General features: G+C 39.9%; 1 long non-coding RNA gene across 1 annotated transcript in view; it reads right to left on the bottom strand.

The window, feature by feature from the left end:
- Positions 1–5,131: 5,131 nt before the first annotated feature.
- Positions 5,132–18,556, bottom strand: part of LOC147058216 (uncharacterized) — a 104,800-nt gene continuing 91,375 nt past the window's right edge. The window contains exon 4 of the long non-coding RNA XR_015065919.1: positions 5,132–6,062. This is a non-coding gene — a long non-coding RNA (uncharacterized LOC147058216). The remainder of the gene's footprint in view (positions 6,063–18,556) is intronic.

Genomic DNA, 18,556 nt, shown 5'->3' with positions numbered 1-18,556 from the left:
ACGGATCAAACAGCCAATCAGAAAGTGGGGGTGAGGGCGGGTGTGGCACTTTTCACTTTCATTTAAGCTTTGACCATGATTTTTCCCTAATGAATTGGCCTGTTATTAGGAACACCTGAAAATGGCAGCGTACCTAATGGAGTGTCCGAGTGACTTCACAGATCAAACAGCCAATCAGAAAGTGGGGGTGAGGGCGGGTGTGGCACTTTTCACTTTCCGTGAAGCTTTGACCATGATTTTTCCCTAATGAAGTGGCCTGCAATTAGGTACACCTGAAAATGGTGGTGTACCTAACAAAGTGTCCAAGTGACGTCACAGATCAAACAGCCAATCATAAAGTGGGGGTGAGGGCGGGTGTGGCACTTTACACTTTCATTTAAGCTTTGACCCTGATTTTTCCCTAATGAAGTGGCCTGTTATTAGGAACACTTGACAACGGCGGTGTACCTAATGGAGTGTCTTGCATTTGTTTGCATATGCATACGCATACAAAGTGAGGTTCCAATTCTAAAAAGCACACTTAGTTATGTTGCCAGACCTGGGATCGAACCAACTTCTTGCAGAGTGAGAGGGGGAGTCAGTAGCCAGTCAGCTATTCCAACATGACACAGAACTGAATCTGGAATCGGTTGACTCAAAAGATTTGCTCAATCATTCACCGAATCGTTCGCTACACTTTCTTATTTATTCATCCATTTATTTATTTTTACCTCGTGTAGTGTACCTAGAAGTGGAAATGAGGTGTACCTAATCACAGGCCACTTCATTAGGGAAAAAGCTTAAGTGAAAGTGAAAAGTGCCACACTCGCCCTCACCCCCACCTCCTGATTGACTGGTTGATCTGTGACGTCACTCGGAAACTCCATTAGGTACACCGCCATTTTCAGGTGTACCTAATAACAGGCCAATTCATTAGGGAAAAATCAAGGTCAAAGCTTAAATGAGAGTGAAAAGTGCCACACCCGCCCTCACCCCCACTTTCTGATTGGCTGTTTGATCTGTGACATCACTCTGACACTTTCTTAGGTACACTGCCATTTTCAGGTGTACCTAATGACAGGCCACTTCATTAGGGAAAAATCATGGTCAAAGCTTCACGGAAAGTTCAAAGTGCCACACCCGCCCTCACCCCCACTTTCTGATTGTTTGTCCTCACTTTAGGAAGTGATTCGTTCACTCTCGTTCACTGAAAAAATTCGTTCTTTTGAACGAATCGTTCACATCACTGGGGGGTGACGTCATTGCCTCCCCAGTCATGAACCTCACTGCACGTCACTGGTTCACAGTATCCCCTGTTCCAGACAAGATTGTCGTTTCTGGCTTTTCTAGGACACTCGGCAGGTGCTCAGGGCCATGCAGTCAGCGATGGTGCAGTTGTACTCACCAGAAGGTTCTACACGCATCACCGGCTAATGAGAACCCCAAATACATTTGGGGAAAATGATCTTTTTTGCCTCACTCCTTTATGACTCACAGGTCCTTGTTTGTCTCATCTTGAAATCCGTAGTGTCCGTTGCAGTGCTTGTTATCCGGACACTGTGGCCTCATTTGATCAATGAAAATATGCCAATAGAGTTTATTGACAAGGCGGTGTGTACGAGATAAGGTGGTTATCACAGGTTGTCTGCTCTCTGATGTATAATCCTGACTCGTAGCGGAAAAATCATTAATTGTGCTGTAGGGAAATGAAGCAGCCAACATATTGCTTTCAGTGTTGCAAAAGTGACCCTGAATCCACGCACACACACACACACTACACAAGTTGAGCAAAGCCATTTCACCAAAAATGGTCAGAATGTGCGTGGTAAATTAAGTTGTTATGAAATGAGATAATTTACTGCCTTGATTTTGCCTTGAGTTTTTCTTGCCTGGATCTACTCATAAATAAACTTACTCAAACAGCAGTAACTGATGGCGGTGCCGCTTTTATCCATCCCAAGTAAATTGTAAGACTTAAATTCCATTGAACCTATTTGCCAACAATGTCTAATGTGAAATAATGTTCTGGTTAAGCAGGGCTTCGAGTAAGCCCCACATCTGACCTTCATGTTGTCACAGACGACTGGCCAAGCACTAAATAATAACATTTCACAGTCTCTCCACAGGGCGCCATCTGAAGCCTGTTGCCCTCACACATATTTTTGCTCTTGCTGAGTTGAAAGCTGTTGCGCGCCAGAGTGCAGGCGTGCGAATGTGCTTTTGTGCATGCAAAATTGCATTCTTGTGCGGTTGAATGTCACGGGGCAACATGTTATGATGAGTGAATGGCTATAACCTTCATCAGCTCTGCAAAGGTAAAACATGTGTTTCCAGGGGTAGCCAGCGTTCCACTCAGATTTACAGAGGGAAGTGACATATCCCATTTCTGACATGGAGTGTTAAAAAGTGAAATGGGGATGGAGGCTGAGACGACATGCACCTCAGGGGTACAACGGAAAGAACCATAAAATATGAGAGAGGGGGAGATGCATATCCATAGGTGAAATCTTGTAAAAGAAATGTAGCCTTGACTTTTAAAGATATTGCTTCGGCATAGTACAGTAGTACATTTTAGAAGTTGGACTTAAATCTACGTTAATTCTCGATTGGGTAGTAGGGCCACAAAAAATACTTACACAATTAATTTGACTCCACACATTAAAAATAAATTGTCACCTCTGGTTATATTTATTGTGAATTGTAAAAATGTGCAAAAGTCCACATTCCTACTTGTTGGTCCAATTAGTGCTCTTCAGTGCTGCTGTTTACCTCACCCTCGGAGCAAATGAAGGAAAAAGTTCATTATTCAATAGCCTTAAAAAAAAAAAACCCACACAACACAATGGCATAGCCTACAGGCAAAAATATTCTGGTAGACCTTCAAAGCCCCACACAGCGGGTAGCCTGTTGGATGTCTCCATTACTAAGACTGCCGAGGTGTAAATATTTTTCCTGTCAAAGTCTTTCCTTCCTATTCAGCAGTCAGAATTCATTCTGTCGAGTTTGAAAGGGTGAAAGATATTCATTCTGAGCCGAATGACACGTTTCTAAGAGATGCTGTCGGTACGCAGGGGGGCTGCTTTCCAACAGTTCAAGGTGGTCCAGTCCCTGGGAGAGGAAAAGGGTCGGGCTAAGAGTAAGAAAGAAGGGAACAGAATCCAAAACGTTACTAACAGACCGTAGGGAATCCTGCGCTCTCAACGAATCCATCTCGACCTGGAGATTAGTCTCCTCTAGCGGTGTTCTCATGTCAAAACACAATGAGGAATATGACAGGTCTACTGACAATGGACGTCTTTGAATCCACAAAGTGAGATTTCAGCAGCCCAAATGGTTTATTACACGCTGACAGGCACGTCAACCTTGCAATATTTATCACTGAAATATTTGCCCTTTTCATGTGGGATGTCCAAAAACAACCCAAAGCGTTCGCTTTAAGTGTTTTCCGATTGACCGATAGATTTGGGGAAATATACATAAAATGTTGGGATAACTCAAATCGCATCCAGAATCTTCCGCAAGAATGCAACCGCAGCAGTTTGACACTAAGCCAAAGTGAGCTGCGAGCCGGGAAACAGAGATGAGTTCAATCCAGTAGACTAGTAATAGCAACATGCTTTTTCTATGAGAACCACTGAAAGGGAGACATGTGTTTTCATTTTGTGCGTGTGCTTGCTCATATCTGTTTATGTGTGTACGTACACTCAAACAAAAACCTAGTGAGAAAATTTAAAAATGCAATTTGACCCTTACAAAGGGAGCAAAATGTGTAAAGGATTAGCGGTCCATTACAATTGATGTACATTTTGGGGTTGTAGATTTGTTTTGGAAAAAACATCGCAAATGCATTTGTGATGCAGCTTCTCCTGCCAAAGGTTAGCTAAAATGCGTGATACAGGAGCACCTCTATTCACATCTGTGGTTATCTGTATGAAAATCTGGCCAGTTATACCTATACCACAAAAAATGCATCTTCTCTGGATGCCACAATTTGCAGAATAGGTCATTGTTGACATTTAAAAGTGTTGCTCGCTCCCGGCCTGTCTCCTGGTTTACAGGAGCCCCGGAAGTCTGTTAGCTTACGAGCTAACTGGTGGTTAGAGCCTCTCATTCCAGTGAGGATTAATTCAATCACCATGTTTTTTTTCGTGCAAACACTCATGCCAGCTATATACTTATGATTATAAACAGTAATACAATATTATGGGGCCAAGATTCAATGGGCTGAGAAGGGAACCTTGAGGGACCCCACATTTTCTTGAGAACCAAGGGAGTCCCGAATAGTCTCTCCTCTGTGACTAATGGCATGAGAAGCAACAGAAGGTTCCAGTAACATGAGGGGCGTTATCAGAAAAAAAGTCTGAGAATAATAAATGATGCCATTATAAACACAACAACACAAGACATCCTAGAGGACAATAAATCTAGTTTGGAGATTATTGGGATGCTCCTTTGACATGACAGAGATTTGAGGAAACCAGTAATAAATTTAAGATTTAATATCATCCGGTAACTCAATAGCTAAGTGGCTTGATAACTATATTTTATACGATCCTGACTTTGACAATGTAATTTGTTTATTCCTTGCAGTCTCCATTACGATGCGAACAGTTTTTAAAGTGTCGCCTGTCCCATGATTTATCGGCGGCGCTCGAAATCACTCTTACACTTCCCCTCCTTCCTATTCTCTTGTTTTTCCATAAATTGTCAAAGAGACGCCGACGCAAGCCAAGTCCCGGTCCTGGAAATGAGCATATTTGTCCTGGCTCAGCCACAGTCCAGAAGATATTAGCTGTGTAGGAAATGTGCTGAATATTACAGGGCCCCGCCATTGCAGGCCAAGAAAGACAGTTGGTGCAAACCTCAGTCTGCTTCTCTGCTGCGATTTCTCAAAATGTCAGAGCTTTCGCGTTCACAGTGTGCTGTAGGACAAAGCTGGCTGTCCCACGTGCTGAGTCATTGCGGTAATTAATTGTGACTGGGCGCTGCAAGGTCAACTTTGGATGTCTTAACGCAGTCCAAAGGAAAGTTACAGGCTCATTAGTGTGAGACAAGCTGACTGACTTTTCCTGTTTATTTTCTTCATTTGCACCTTTTTGGTTTGTTGGTGACCCAGTTTTCCTTTAAATGCAATTGTTTGATGAATCTATTAATACACGTGTGAGGTCTCAATGCCACATCATTCATAAGTGCTGCAAATGAGCCCGAAAATGGAGTTGACTGGTGTTCTAATGGTTTCGTGTAGTTTCCTAAACTGGCTAGAGCAGCTAATGAGCCAGACACAACCCAATGAAAGGCAATTTGTAGCATCCAGTCTACCTGTTTTAACGTATATTTCGAGCAGACTTTGGAAATAACACGCTGCTGACTGAGCGTTAACGCAATCGTGAGAGAGGAGGAGAAAATAAATCACATCCTCAAGTTAAATAATTCAACTTGATCCTGCAAAGTTACTAAACTTTTCTCAGAGAAAACACTAGTCATTGCTTTTGGCAACACACACTGCTAAAAAGTCTAATATCTCAAATCCACGCCTCTTGCGATTGGTCCATGAAGCTCTGGAGGCCGTAGTGCATTCATAGTACAGCTTCTCACGATGCCAAAAAAAGTAAACATCAGGGAGTTTTAAATTATTATCATTTTTAGATTTATATAATTGTGGGAATTTCCAAGTTGGCTAAGTTGGCACCAAACCTAATATAAAATAGCTTATAATAATAATAATAATAATAATAATAATAATAATAATATAAAATACTTTCATTTTGTTCAGGTATAATACAATCAAGCAAGTCAATAAATAACGTTATGTGCTCTCTGACGTGCCAGATCTCCAAACAGATGACGGCCCACGAACGAACGTGTGTTCTTGGCTCCGAACGTCAGATCTCCTCCTCCATGTTCACTGCGTGCTTGAGAGAGATGAGATTAGACAGCTGCAAGTCACACACTCATTGTCCTTCGTTAACAAGTGTAATTTGTGCCTCATTCTGTCATCCGGCTCTTCCAAGAGCGCCCAAATTCATTCTGGCTCTCCACGGAGGTTGGAAGAATCATCACGCTGGCATCCGTCGTCGCGCCATCTGTGATGAGGAGAGCGGTGTGCAGACACATGTAAATAATCCAATATTACTCAAAGTAAAAGGCTCTTCGGTTGATAACATACAATGGTTATCTTTAGGCACGTACACACATATACCTGCATCCCCACAATCCCCGTCGTCATCTACTCCCATAACCCCTCAACTAATTACAGCGACAACAAATATGATGATGCTACTCTGATGTAATCCAAATGTGCGACTTCGCACACTATTGTTGACAGCCGTTGGTAAGACAGATCAGAACATTTGGCAGATACAAAAATTCAAATTAGGCTGACAATTTTAGAAAATTTTCCGGTTATTGCTTCTTAAGTATCCAAATGAGAGCCATCGTCCAATTCTACGCACGTCATTGGCCTACGTGACTCACAGTGCTTTATTTAGGGCGCTACAGTCTTGCCACTTCCTCCAGAATGCCAGCCCTCACTTGGCATAAGAAAGGAGGAACTAGCTGGTAGGAACAGTTTGGAAGATATTTGAAAGCAAAAGTGACCATTTAGAATCTATAAACCTGATAGGCAACACTACTGACACTATTAGGCTACCACTTGAGAAAATAAAACTGTGTAAATTCAGCACAACATTTTTTTCAGTGTATAGTTTTCTTTTTTGGGATACACTAAGCAAATAAAAGGTTGAGGCAGAGGAGATGACTGAACTTAAGTCTCATGTATTGGCCTAGTTTCTTGTGAATATGTATAAATATTTGTAGTTCACTATATTTTTCTTATGTCACATAACTTTCTTAATTCTTGTTTCCGCACATAAGAGTAATCAGGGCGATGATGTTGTCATCCTCCAATCAGATCCTAGGAAATCCCTTGGGTCACATTTGTACTCCTTCAGTACTCATTCTCGCCCGTGAAAATATGATTTATGGTCCCTATATATGCTAGAAAGAGCATAAATATTAGCACTGTGACCTTTGTGTCCTCCAAACTAGGCGAAAGCAATCACGGCTCAATTTAATGATGATTTAAATTGTCCCAAAGAGCTGGCGACCCATGGACGGTGTCGCTTGAAGTCGTAGGATGGAAGCAAAGGGCTTTAATGAAATATGCAAATACAGCATTGAGGCAGAGAGTGACTATTAACCTTAACATTTCAAAACATAAACTTGCGTCCTTCATATTTTGGTAACATTATTGAGCTAATATATTATCTGAGGAAATGTGTGTTGTTTGAAAAAATGTCTTGAGCGACAGAGGTCAAAACTATAGCACTTTGTCTTAAACCACTCGTCTGTCTTCTTCATCCCTCTCGTCTTCACTCTAGCTTTTCTTTCCCCCACTTTCCGAGCGTTTGAACACTTGGGTTGCCATTTAGGCCACAGAAATATGACATCTTGTGCTCTAATGATTTGCAGACTATAAGTGGAAATGCCCAGCATGAATCATGAAAATGCATTTTTCCATTTCCATTAGGGAGGAGACGACATGCTCCCATAGAGATTTACACCATCATTGCTTTCTCATCCTCTCTCTCTCTCCTTCTGTGCCATCCTCTCGTGCCACCCCCCCCCCCCCCCCACACTAAAATGCACTTTCCTATTCAGCTCATTTACACTTTGAATGGTGCTTGCACATCTGTCAAGTTCAGCCATACGCATGACAGAAAGAGTAGAACGTCACAGTGTTGCAAACTTGCCACTTGAATGTGGTCGGTTTACAGATCCATTCTAAAATTATTATTTTAGCCCACTTTGCAAATCGACTTAAAAGATGAAATTAATCAGGGATTACTTTGTATGTTTCAATTTGCTTGCTTGAATGTGGCCACACTAGATTACAGCAATTATAGGAACTCTTGTTTGAAACATAAGACTCAATCCTTGGAGCGTAACACAAGGTTTCTATTTGTTGGTCCAATAAAAGACTGTGTGGGAATTTAAATGCTAATGAGGATTATAAGCGTTATAATTCTGCGGCTGGATTGTTTGTAAATGCACGTGCAAGGTTAAGCAATTTCATCTGTTGTGTGAAATGCTGTAAAATAAATAATATCACGTTGGCCAACATAAAAAAAAAACAAAGTTTAGGTCAATAGTTTATATGAAATTAAATTAGTTTACACAGAGAATAAATATTGAGCAATTGATAGCATTCGTGTAATGGTGGTGGGGGTGCACAAAAAAAAAAAATCGGTCTTTAACAAAATAAAAGTTTCACAAGGCAAGTGGTCCATTCAAACAGCATCTAAGGTAATACATTGTCACGCCAAACATAAAAAATAGGAAAAGCCTCTTTGGTCTTTGGCCAGGAAATGAGTCGAGTTCAAATGGAAGTTTTCACCAGCTGGTCCAGGCGATCTATAAACAGATGATGGTGAGCCTGATTGGAACGATGCACTGTGCTACGTGCGGCTAAAGTTTCAACCTTCTGCCTGCCGCAGAGTGTAAATCATACAGCGCAAGGTAACACAAGCCAGATGTTTTATTCACCAGATAGCCTGTGTGTGGACTATGTGTGTCCTATAATTGAGGTTAAAAAGTATCTTAAAAAATGCCTAGACATATTCAATACATTATGAACTCAGGCTCAGTTTTGATTGACACTGTCAGGGAGGTAATTATTTATTTATTTATTTATTTATTTATTTATTTATTTGTTAAATATTGTGGTTGCATCTTGCAGTGGTGCGCGGTTGCATTTCATCACACAGAGAGTTGTTTGTAACATTTTCGCTGACAAAATATTTGTAAATAGTATCTTTCAAAACACACAAAGAAATCTCAAATCATTTTTTTGTTTTGTTTTGGGGTTTTTCTGTGGTAGAACTGACATTGCTGTTGTCTAACTGTGTTATGGAGCTGTAATGTTACAGAAGTAGATAAATGCAGACATATATTTAAGATTTAAGCAAAAGAAGGACAAATGAATAAAGTGGACTTTTTTTTAGGCATTTGCTTGAAAAGTGGGAACGGTGAAGCTGGCACAGAGTCGTTAGATGCATTAAGGCAGACACACATTGTGCACAAGTGTCTCGTCCTCACTTTGACAAATGCGCCACTCTCTCTGCTCTAACAGGACTTTTATTGAACTCTAATGGGTGGAGACAGCCGCTGTATTGGCCACTATCACAGGCAGTGAGAAGACCAGATGAATATTGAAAGCGAGAGCCGAAGACGACGCTGATAGAAGTTGTTTCAAAGCTGACAGGACAAAGCCAGTGGAGGGAAAACTCACAACTGACAAGAGTTGGGCTAGCTGAGCGCACCAACGACTGCATCCTGGACGATAACCTGAGCACGAATCGATCACAAGTTAGATTCGACCAACTTCTGGTTTGATGGTTATGGTCCCAACTTTTTTAGAACAGATGTTTGATATGCAGAGGCCTCAGTATGTCGCACGAGAGGCTGCACGTTCTCCTCAAATGTTGAATTCCAATTTACCTTGGTATTTGATTTTGGGCCTCAATTTAACCCTCAGGCATCAAGATATTTCTAAACTCGTAAAAACTACAACAAAAAAAGGAAATAATCTCGGGAATATAATGTCTGGCTAAGATAACTGAGCAGCACATTGAATATTAAATCCTGCTCCTTTTGATTTGAAGGGAACGATTAATATTTAGTGACTTGTTAAAAATGTGTCAGCGTAAATCATTGATGGATGCTCGATCCATAAGGGGCTTATGAATGTTGTATCAATCCTCATAATTAGACTGAAAAGTGAAACCCTTAAGGCTAAAAGAAATGTTTTATATTTAAAGTACTCCAGTTATGTGCATTCATGAACGATCTGCTTTGTGCATGAGAGGATTTTTGCACATTTTGTGCAGATTCCCAGGTTGTGTATTTGCTGACAAGTACAATCAGGCAATCAACTTAGGTGACAACTGGGTATCTTGTCAAAAACAGCGTCACAGCCATTTAAGACGTCACATGAATTAACATTTTATGAATTTCTTTTCAGAGTCATCTGGTGAAGGGAATGATGACTTAACAACCTCCTTCCGCTTCGGACTACTCGGATCACTTGTCAATCACATCTCATATGATCTCCGCTTCAACGCGATCATGCAAAGTGCAAATGACAAACCGGCCCTCCGAGGGACAAATAAGTTTGGTGTGGCGCTGAATTAATCAATGTTGACAAGAGCAGAAGTCCCTGAGCTGATTCCCGTGACGACGCATCGTCGGCCTCACCTCCTAATTGCTCTTGTGTGGCTGTCATGAATTAAAAAGAAAACATTAAAGTAGTGAAGAACCATTTCAGCGGTTGATTTTTTAAAATGTTGTGGGTATTTGGAGCTTGAGAAGATGATTGATGGGACTTATCTGGAAAAAATAATGGGGGCAGAAATCATTTACGTATATCTGTTATTTAACAGACTTTCAGTAGCTACTGTTATTGATATAGACTTATTGCTCAGGGAAGTTTCAGAGGTAAAATAATATTTGTTAGGAACAGATTTTTATGTTAAATTGCACTTGGGAGGTAAACCCTTTGCAGTTAATTTTATAGTGCATTGTGATTTGTCCATCCTGGATTTGTAGCGCCCGGGCTCGACCTCGGTTCTCTTCTGTCAGTTCTCATTAGAATACAAAAGGTTTCTTGTTTAAATGTCACGTTTAAATATTCCCCAATGCATTTGAAAAAGAGAGTAAGGTGAATTGTGTACCTCACAAGATTGAAATCACTGCCAAATGTGACATAAATTTGGATTGACCCCGTTACTCGTCGCAATAGCAACTTTTGAGGTATGTTTGTGTCCATTTTAAACAATCATTGAAGAGAACCAAGTAACCATATTTTAAAATTTAGTTTAAAACCCTAACCCTAGTTTGAAACCCTAGTTTGAAGCCCTAGTTTAAAACCCTAACCCTAGTTTGAAACCCTAACCTTAGTTTGAAACCTTAGTTTAAAACCTTAAACCTAGTTTGAAACCCTAGTTTTTACCATTACCATTTAAAATAAAAAAACAGAAAAACAAACCATACTCGTTTAGATTTTCCTACGACATTGCACCTGTTGCGCACGCATTTTTACATAACGGTTAACCTCCATCCACACCATACATCTGTCGAGGCGTTCGAGAACTGTATAATTCAGAAACTGCATTGAAAAACAAAAAACATGACCTCTTTTGCCGAGATAAATAAGAATATCCTGCAGCCATGTTTGCTTTTAAGAAAGGACAAAAAGTCAAAGAAACACGTAGTGAACTTGTGTAATTTTATAATGTATCTTTTGATTCGTCTCTACGTGGGCGTCTACCGAGAGGCCTCCTGACTTCATGCTGTTTGCATTAGACGCCACATGTTTGGAGAAAACGCAGTGAATCTCAAAATGAAAGGTAATATCCGCTGACCTTTTCGACGGGACCTATCTACATTATTCAAGCGAGACGCAGCATACACATTTGATGCGGAATCGGCTAAACGACACGCCGAGTCATCTTTTATTCATGCGGTTGCTCCCTAAGCTGCGGCTACCGTAGACAAATGTTGCAACCTGTTTGTGGGTGACGCTGAAATGGAAGTGCACTTTGAAATAATAGACATAATGATGCTAATAATATCAGCATAAATTGTGTTTAAAAGAAATAAATTGAGTTCTATCAGCCGTGAATTGTCTTGGAGGTTTGATGGGATTTTATTGATAAACTTGACACAATTACAGAGTACATTGACTACATTTACACATTAACAGAATACATTTGAAGAATTTAAGAGTAAAGAAATAAAAGTTAAATAAAATAAAAGTTAAGTAAAAAAAAACACCTTAATTAAAGGAATACAAAAAAATGGTTTGAACCTGGATTTAAAATATTTTAGCACACTCCAGACTGGGTGTTTCTTTAAAGTATTCAGGATCCAAACCGTGAAGAGATTTTGTGATTTTTCTTTTTTCATCATTTTTTTTTACCATAAACAGAATTCTAAAATCTATTCTACAACTGACTGGGAACCAGTGCAAGTAAGGATTTGTAAACAGGACCGGCAATGTTTTATTCTTTATTTTCTTTTTATCCATGTTTAAAATGAACACTGAGAAAAGTATATATCAATTTAGTGGCAACAATTCTTACCGTGATCGTGTATGTTAATAGCTTTGCATCCAGGGAGTTTTTGAGTCAACAAAATTTTCAAAACAAATGAGTTGACAAGATAATTTATGATATCAAAGCATACAATGAAACTATTGTGCCCTTTCCACATCATGATTTTCACCTCGGTCGCTCTCTCTCCTGTGTAGTCTCTCAGGGTTTGGCCCATGTAACCCTAAGCCGTACACCTCCTGACAGTCACGGGCTATGACCCATCAGTCATCTAGCTTATAATTATTCCATCCAGCTTCCTCGCCCTCTCTCACTGGTTGGTTCGGCCACACGTTTACCCTCAGACGGTCTGCAGAAGTGATTAGAGCAGTACACGGGCAGGGCAGCCTCATCAGAGAGCAAAGTTTGAGGGAGGTTTAAAGTAGGTGGGATGTGGGTGGTGATGTTTTTTGTTTTTTTTGCTAGATAAAAAGAAAAAAGTAAAATATCAATAGAGTGGGAGGTTGAGAAAAGGGACCAAAAAAAAAAAAAAACTGGGTTGAGTGTCTGCCTTACATGAAAAGCAGCATGCTGCGACAATATGCTGGTCCAGGTGGACTCGGTATCCAAGCAACTGTATCAAAGCAGCGAGGGCATTGGCAATTGAATCCGGAGGACTTTACAAACTAGGAACAATGCTTGCAGGTAGGATCACCTGCTCAGGCTTTTCCTTCAGCACCTCTACAGGGAGCTCATTCTGACCAGGACTCGCTTCTGAAGGACCGGCGGCGTGCCTCGTGAGATGACTGGAATATTTGTCAGCAAATTTAACACTGACCAAGTTTAACCAGGAGAAAAAGTTTATATTACCTAACTAACAGCATCTTTTCAGCTCAAATGTTTCATTAAAGTTGCAACGGTCAAATTTGACAAAATATGATCATACAAAGAAAAATTACGCAATGAAGACAATGAAAAGCTACTGCAAAGGACAATTCTGAAAATGTCCTCAAATTTCCAGATGTTTAAATCTTGATATGATATTTTGACATTTTCTTTGAGACGTTATCAGTTTTTAATATCAATAACACGCTGATTCAATTTGCATTTACGTGTCCGCTGCTCTTTTAATCTTCTTACATTTTCTTATTAGATCAACAAGTGTTTATTGTTTACTTGAAAATTAAATGGATTTGTTCCATGAGTCAAGGTAATGACCTCTGCGGCGCAGAAGGAATTTATTATTAAATTAGTTGGCTTCTTTATTTAATAAGATGATACAGCACTGTCGCGCTGACACGGAGCTAGCTGGCCGAGGGGAAGAAAAAGGACGTTTTGGAAAAAGTTGCAAGGAATAAATGGGCTTAATTGTGCTGATGAGGAATTGCAAAATAGCCAACGAGTTCCTTTTAAGATGCAAATGGGTAATTTGTCTGCCAGTGAAAAATGTTGCATCCTGTCTGGCGTATATTCAGCAAAACACCACCAGCAACCCTCATAAAATACTTTTTATAATAATCATATTAGCGGGGCTAATTTTCTCTAATTGCAACCACCTGATTCTGTGGCGAGCAGCTCGCTTACTAAGGGGGGGATGACGGATCGACACTGAACGTTTTCAGGCTTTCTGGAATAAAGCCCAGACTGCAGCAGGCCAGCCCAATTTTCTGAGCATCTCAACTTTCGTGCACCGGGGGGCCCAAACCTGAACCATTCTGCCGTTGGTGCTCCATATGTCTGCAAATTGCTTTTTGACCATTTCCACAGATTAACTAGGTTTGGTGGAAAAGTTCAAATTAATCATTGGACCTTGATGTTTGAATGTGACCTTTTCACTACTGCACGGAAGCATTCTCTCTCGAGTTAAGTTTAGTTTGCATTACATTATATGTCACTGAACTGTAGTTTTTGGTTTTGGGATGAAATAAATTGAACATTCTTAAAAATTTAAACATTTGGTAATCACAGACACACGAATGTTTTTCTAGGTTATTTCTTTGGGTACTGATTTTGAATCTGCCCTTGTTTTGTTTTTCTATAGCATGTAAGGTTTCAATAATAATATTAATAATACTCATAATAATAATACTAATAATATGGCAAAATCCGTATTTTGTAAGCAGGTCAACCTTGAAAACAAAAAATCAAAAATCACATTTTGGAATATCATCAGCCTTTGTTAATATCATCAGATCTTTACAATATAAGACTCCTGTTTCCATGGTGAGAGTGGCAAAGAATTATTTTTTTCCAGATCGAGAAATTTGACTTCCCTTGATTCAATATTTCACATTCCTGCTCACGTTGTCTGTCATAGCATGTCATAACACTCCCATCCCAATTTCTATATTCTTGGTTCATTCTGTAGGCCTCCCTATAACTAATTTACTGAAATACCCAATACTGATGTGGAAACTAACGGCAAGGAAAAAAAGGTAGCCACGGGACACACTTGCGGACAAAATATCCCATTCTTTTTTATGGAATTTATTTTAGAAGAGAATGTCGATGGCATACTGTGTTGGGATAATGGGATACATGTGGAGATTTAATTTATCCGCACTTCAGCCTGCAGCTCCACATTAGCCTGAGTAAGTTTGCAGACTGCTTTACGGTAGGGGAGGGGGGAAAAACCTCTGACTAAACCTATGACAAAGTATCGTGAGAATGTCTTGTTTGTGGACAGTCCTCAGTTTTTATGTCATTCAAAATGCAGAAATGCAACATTTCCAAGCTTGTCGAACACACTACGTGAGCTCAATCTCAATGACAGATTTTTTTTTTAGGTCTGATCTGACCTCAGTCAGAGAATACAAATGAAGCCCAGACGAGAGTTAAGGGACATACGAATCACATTGGATGTGGTTTACTGTGGGCTACGACAAAGACCGCCACCTTTAGCTCCAAAGGCCTCGGAGGCGAACACTTCCTGGGAGAGGAAGAGGAGGAAGTTTGGCGGGTTGCAGACAGACATTACCAGAGTGTACAGCAACACTCTGACCACAGGCTATGCATGCTTGAACCTTGTGGTAAACTTGGGAAATGAGGTTGCCATTCCTCTATAGTTTGCCTGCGACGCAAACCGCCGCTTATGTGGTAGAGTTTAATTCCACTTCAAAGAAAATAGCCAATTTGACACAGTCATCAATTTTGGCTGTTAAAACATCACTAATACAAATGTGGAACAGGAAAACATCTGCAGTAGCTTTTTAAATGAACTCCAAACAATTTGGGGGATAATGAGGTTAATGCAGAAACTCATGCTTTACTATTAAGATATATTACAAGGTTAAGAAATGATTACATCCCTTTATTGGGTCTGGACACAAAGGGTGCAATTTAAAAGGTAATTTAGGTCAATGGGGGGACTAAAATAACTCGCTTCAGTGTCGAGGACACCCAAGAACTTTGAACTCCTGTAGACCCTGATGTGTGTATTCTAGCTCATGACAGGGTAATCCGATATGTATGCGTGTGTGGGCATGGCTACATTAAGAGGTAGACGGGTTCAATTGACGTTGTTGAAATAATCACTGTTATACTAAGATAAGTCTACTGTATTATGAAATTGGTTCTCCGAGTATTTATTACATAACCAACATCAAAATACAGTCAAATGTTTATCAAAGATGAGGTAGAAATTGTATTCATAAAAAGTATATTTAACATTAACTTTGCTTAAATTTAGGAAAAATGAAAAAACTGTTTTCAAGTAATTAACACTTTGCTGAATTATAGGAAAATGAAAAACTGTACTTAAATTATGATTAAATACATTGTATTCAAATAAATGTTAACTTTACAAACGTTAATTGAACTTTAAGTCAACTACGACAAAACTGTATAGATTATGTTTAAACACCAAATTTATATGCACATGAAGTTGGATCGCATCGTGTAGTGTCAACCTGCAGTAACCGTGCAGATGACTAATATCAGTTGACAAGGTTTGTTTTATGGACTTACAGTACTGGATATTTTCACTTTTTTTTCTTAATCTGTACTGTAAGCGGAGCTTCGTGAACAACTGGAAAATTCCACAATGCCGTCTGCAGTCTGGCAAACAGACCCGGAACGCTAACGAGATTATGGGTTTGTCCCGTGCACAACATTCCCTGCCACCGCAAGCATGAAGCATACTTAGGATATCAAAAACTGAAATTAGAGGCGTCCCTCTCAGAACGCTGGGTTGACTAATACAGAAACAGCATGTAAACCACATGACGTATGTATTCATTTAGGGTTAGAGTGCAAGATGAAATTACAATGCGAACACAGCAGGCTGGCTCTTATTACTAACGGGAATGAGGAGAAATGCTTCATTAGTTTGGTAATTGTAAGAGATAAAAAGAAAGAAAATGACATATTTTATGATGGCAATCATTTATATTTAGTTTTGACAGTCATGTGCAATAAGTGTGATCAAGTCAAATTGGGTCCCAGTGTGTTGCACTGTCTAATTTTTCTACCAGTGTGAGCTCTTTGATGTTGTCCCAGATTACATGTTGGTATCAGAGGTTCTACAACTGTCCGACAGTCGCGATACTAGCGGGAATTCCTTCTTCACTGCAAATAAGGTTGTAGTTAAACTGGGACATGGATGACTTCTATGTGCTTTCGTTGCTTGTTTGAGGACGGGTTTTTTTTCGGTGCGTCAGGACAAAGCTTCACTGTTCTCCATTTAATCCACATCATCTTTAAGAAGTAATAGAGAAAAGAAAGAAATAAAAATTTGATATAATAATAAAATTAAATAATTAAATGTTATTAAATATACTATATTATTTGTTATATTATAATAATATATTAAATACATTTAAGAATAAAAATATTTTAGTCCAATAAAATAACATTACTTGAAAACAAAAAGGTAGTTATACAGTCGTGAGGATAGGGACAGTCTCATCCCATAACAATGCAAACTCCCTCTTGTGCCAAATTGTACTTGTGCACAGTCTAAGAACGTATCAAAAGGAAAAAAGCAAAAATAGGGCCACTGTACTTCATTGATGTTCATTTTCAAAGCGTCAGTTTCAGACAAAGCGGTTATACTATACTGCCTTTTCACCTTAGTCATGGATGCTTTGTTAAATTAGCAAATATACAATGGTGTCAATTTCAATGCAATCCTCCAATGAAATTTTGAGCTTGTTAACATACATGCTTGTATCAATCAATTATGTATATCGTAAAGGTCAAAACACGTGACTACACATACAGCATTAAGTGATGACTATGAAAAGACTGATTTACTAAATCTGTCTCTGACTCACCAGTGGTGTACTTTCATTTCTTCCCGCTAAATAACATTTGAACATGTGACTATGACAATATGTTGATTTTATAAACAATGTGGCATTTATGTATATCAGCGGGTGGGTCCCAGTGATGGACTCTAACCCCAGGCCACAACCACTTTCCTCCATGAGTACAATCCTGTGCCGACATGCTCACCGGGCCAGAAAGTAACTGACAGTCAATGCCAAGTATTCAGTTTCCGACATAAGAGTTTCTCCTCATCTTCGTTTGGTCACTACACCCTTTACTTGTCCTCTGTCCATCCCCTCCTCTTGTCTGGAGGAAAAGGGCTCTTGTAACCTCACAGAGAGACACTGATCCCCGAGCACAGCATCTGCTGACAAGCCAGTCTCCCATTCAAGTCTTGGCTGGAAGCAGGGGCTGCCGAGAAACCCAATCCAGCTTGGCAAGGTCTCAACAATCGCTTCCTGCCCCGTCCGGGCCCACACAGCTAAGTACTCTTAATTAAAGAGGTTAACTTGTCGAAGATGTGACCAGAGGAAAAAAGAAGGATGAAAAAAAAAAAACGCAGAACAATCACATCACTGTTTCCTCTGGCGCAACAAAAGACGTTTCCCCTCTGACAAGGTAGGACATGAGCCCTGATACCTAAACAAATACATTAAAGGAGAATTGAGTAAGGGATCCTCTTTAACTGTCTCTTAATAAGCTCGAGCCCCCACGACAAACTCTCACAGACACATTTGGCCCAGATGGAAGGGGAGGGGAGGAGAGGCAAGGCGGATGAGGTGAGTGGGGAGTTCATGATGTGCTCTTGGACAGCTTTTCACTCTCCCTGATGCATTCAAAGCCCAAAGAAGCTGTAACAAGAGAAGAGCAATTTGAGTCTTTCTCTTCTACTTCTTGTTGCTTGTCAGCATGCATATTCATGAAGAGTTTGGTCACTGCCAGAGACATCTGTACTGGCCTGTGAGACTGCCTACTAAATGTCGAAGAAATTAGACATGTAAATTTATACTCAGAGACTCAGTTTGTTGTTTTTATATTTCACCGATCTTTGTGTGTTGATTTTGTAGCAGCATCCCTGCAGAATTGAAGCCTCTTCGCAGAACTACCAGACCGCAAATGACAGAATCTCGACTGCCAACCTGATGAGTATTCTCAGTAAAACACGCAGAGGTCAACTAATTAAGCAGTTATGCCTTCGCTCTTAAAATCGACGCTCACAA

Source organism: Syngnathus leptorhynchus, chromosome 4 (assembly GCF_054491065.1).
Source record: "Syngnathus leptorhynchus isolate UIUO chromosome 4, UIUO_Slep, whole genome shotgun sequence".
NCBI classification, from domain to species: Eukaryota; Metazoa; Chordata; class Actinopteri; order Syngnathiformes; family Syngnathidae; genus Syngnathus; species Syngnathus leptorhynchus.
This window is presented reverse-complemented; position numbering and strand designations above follow the sequence as displayed.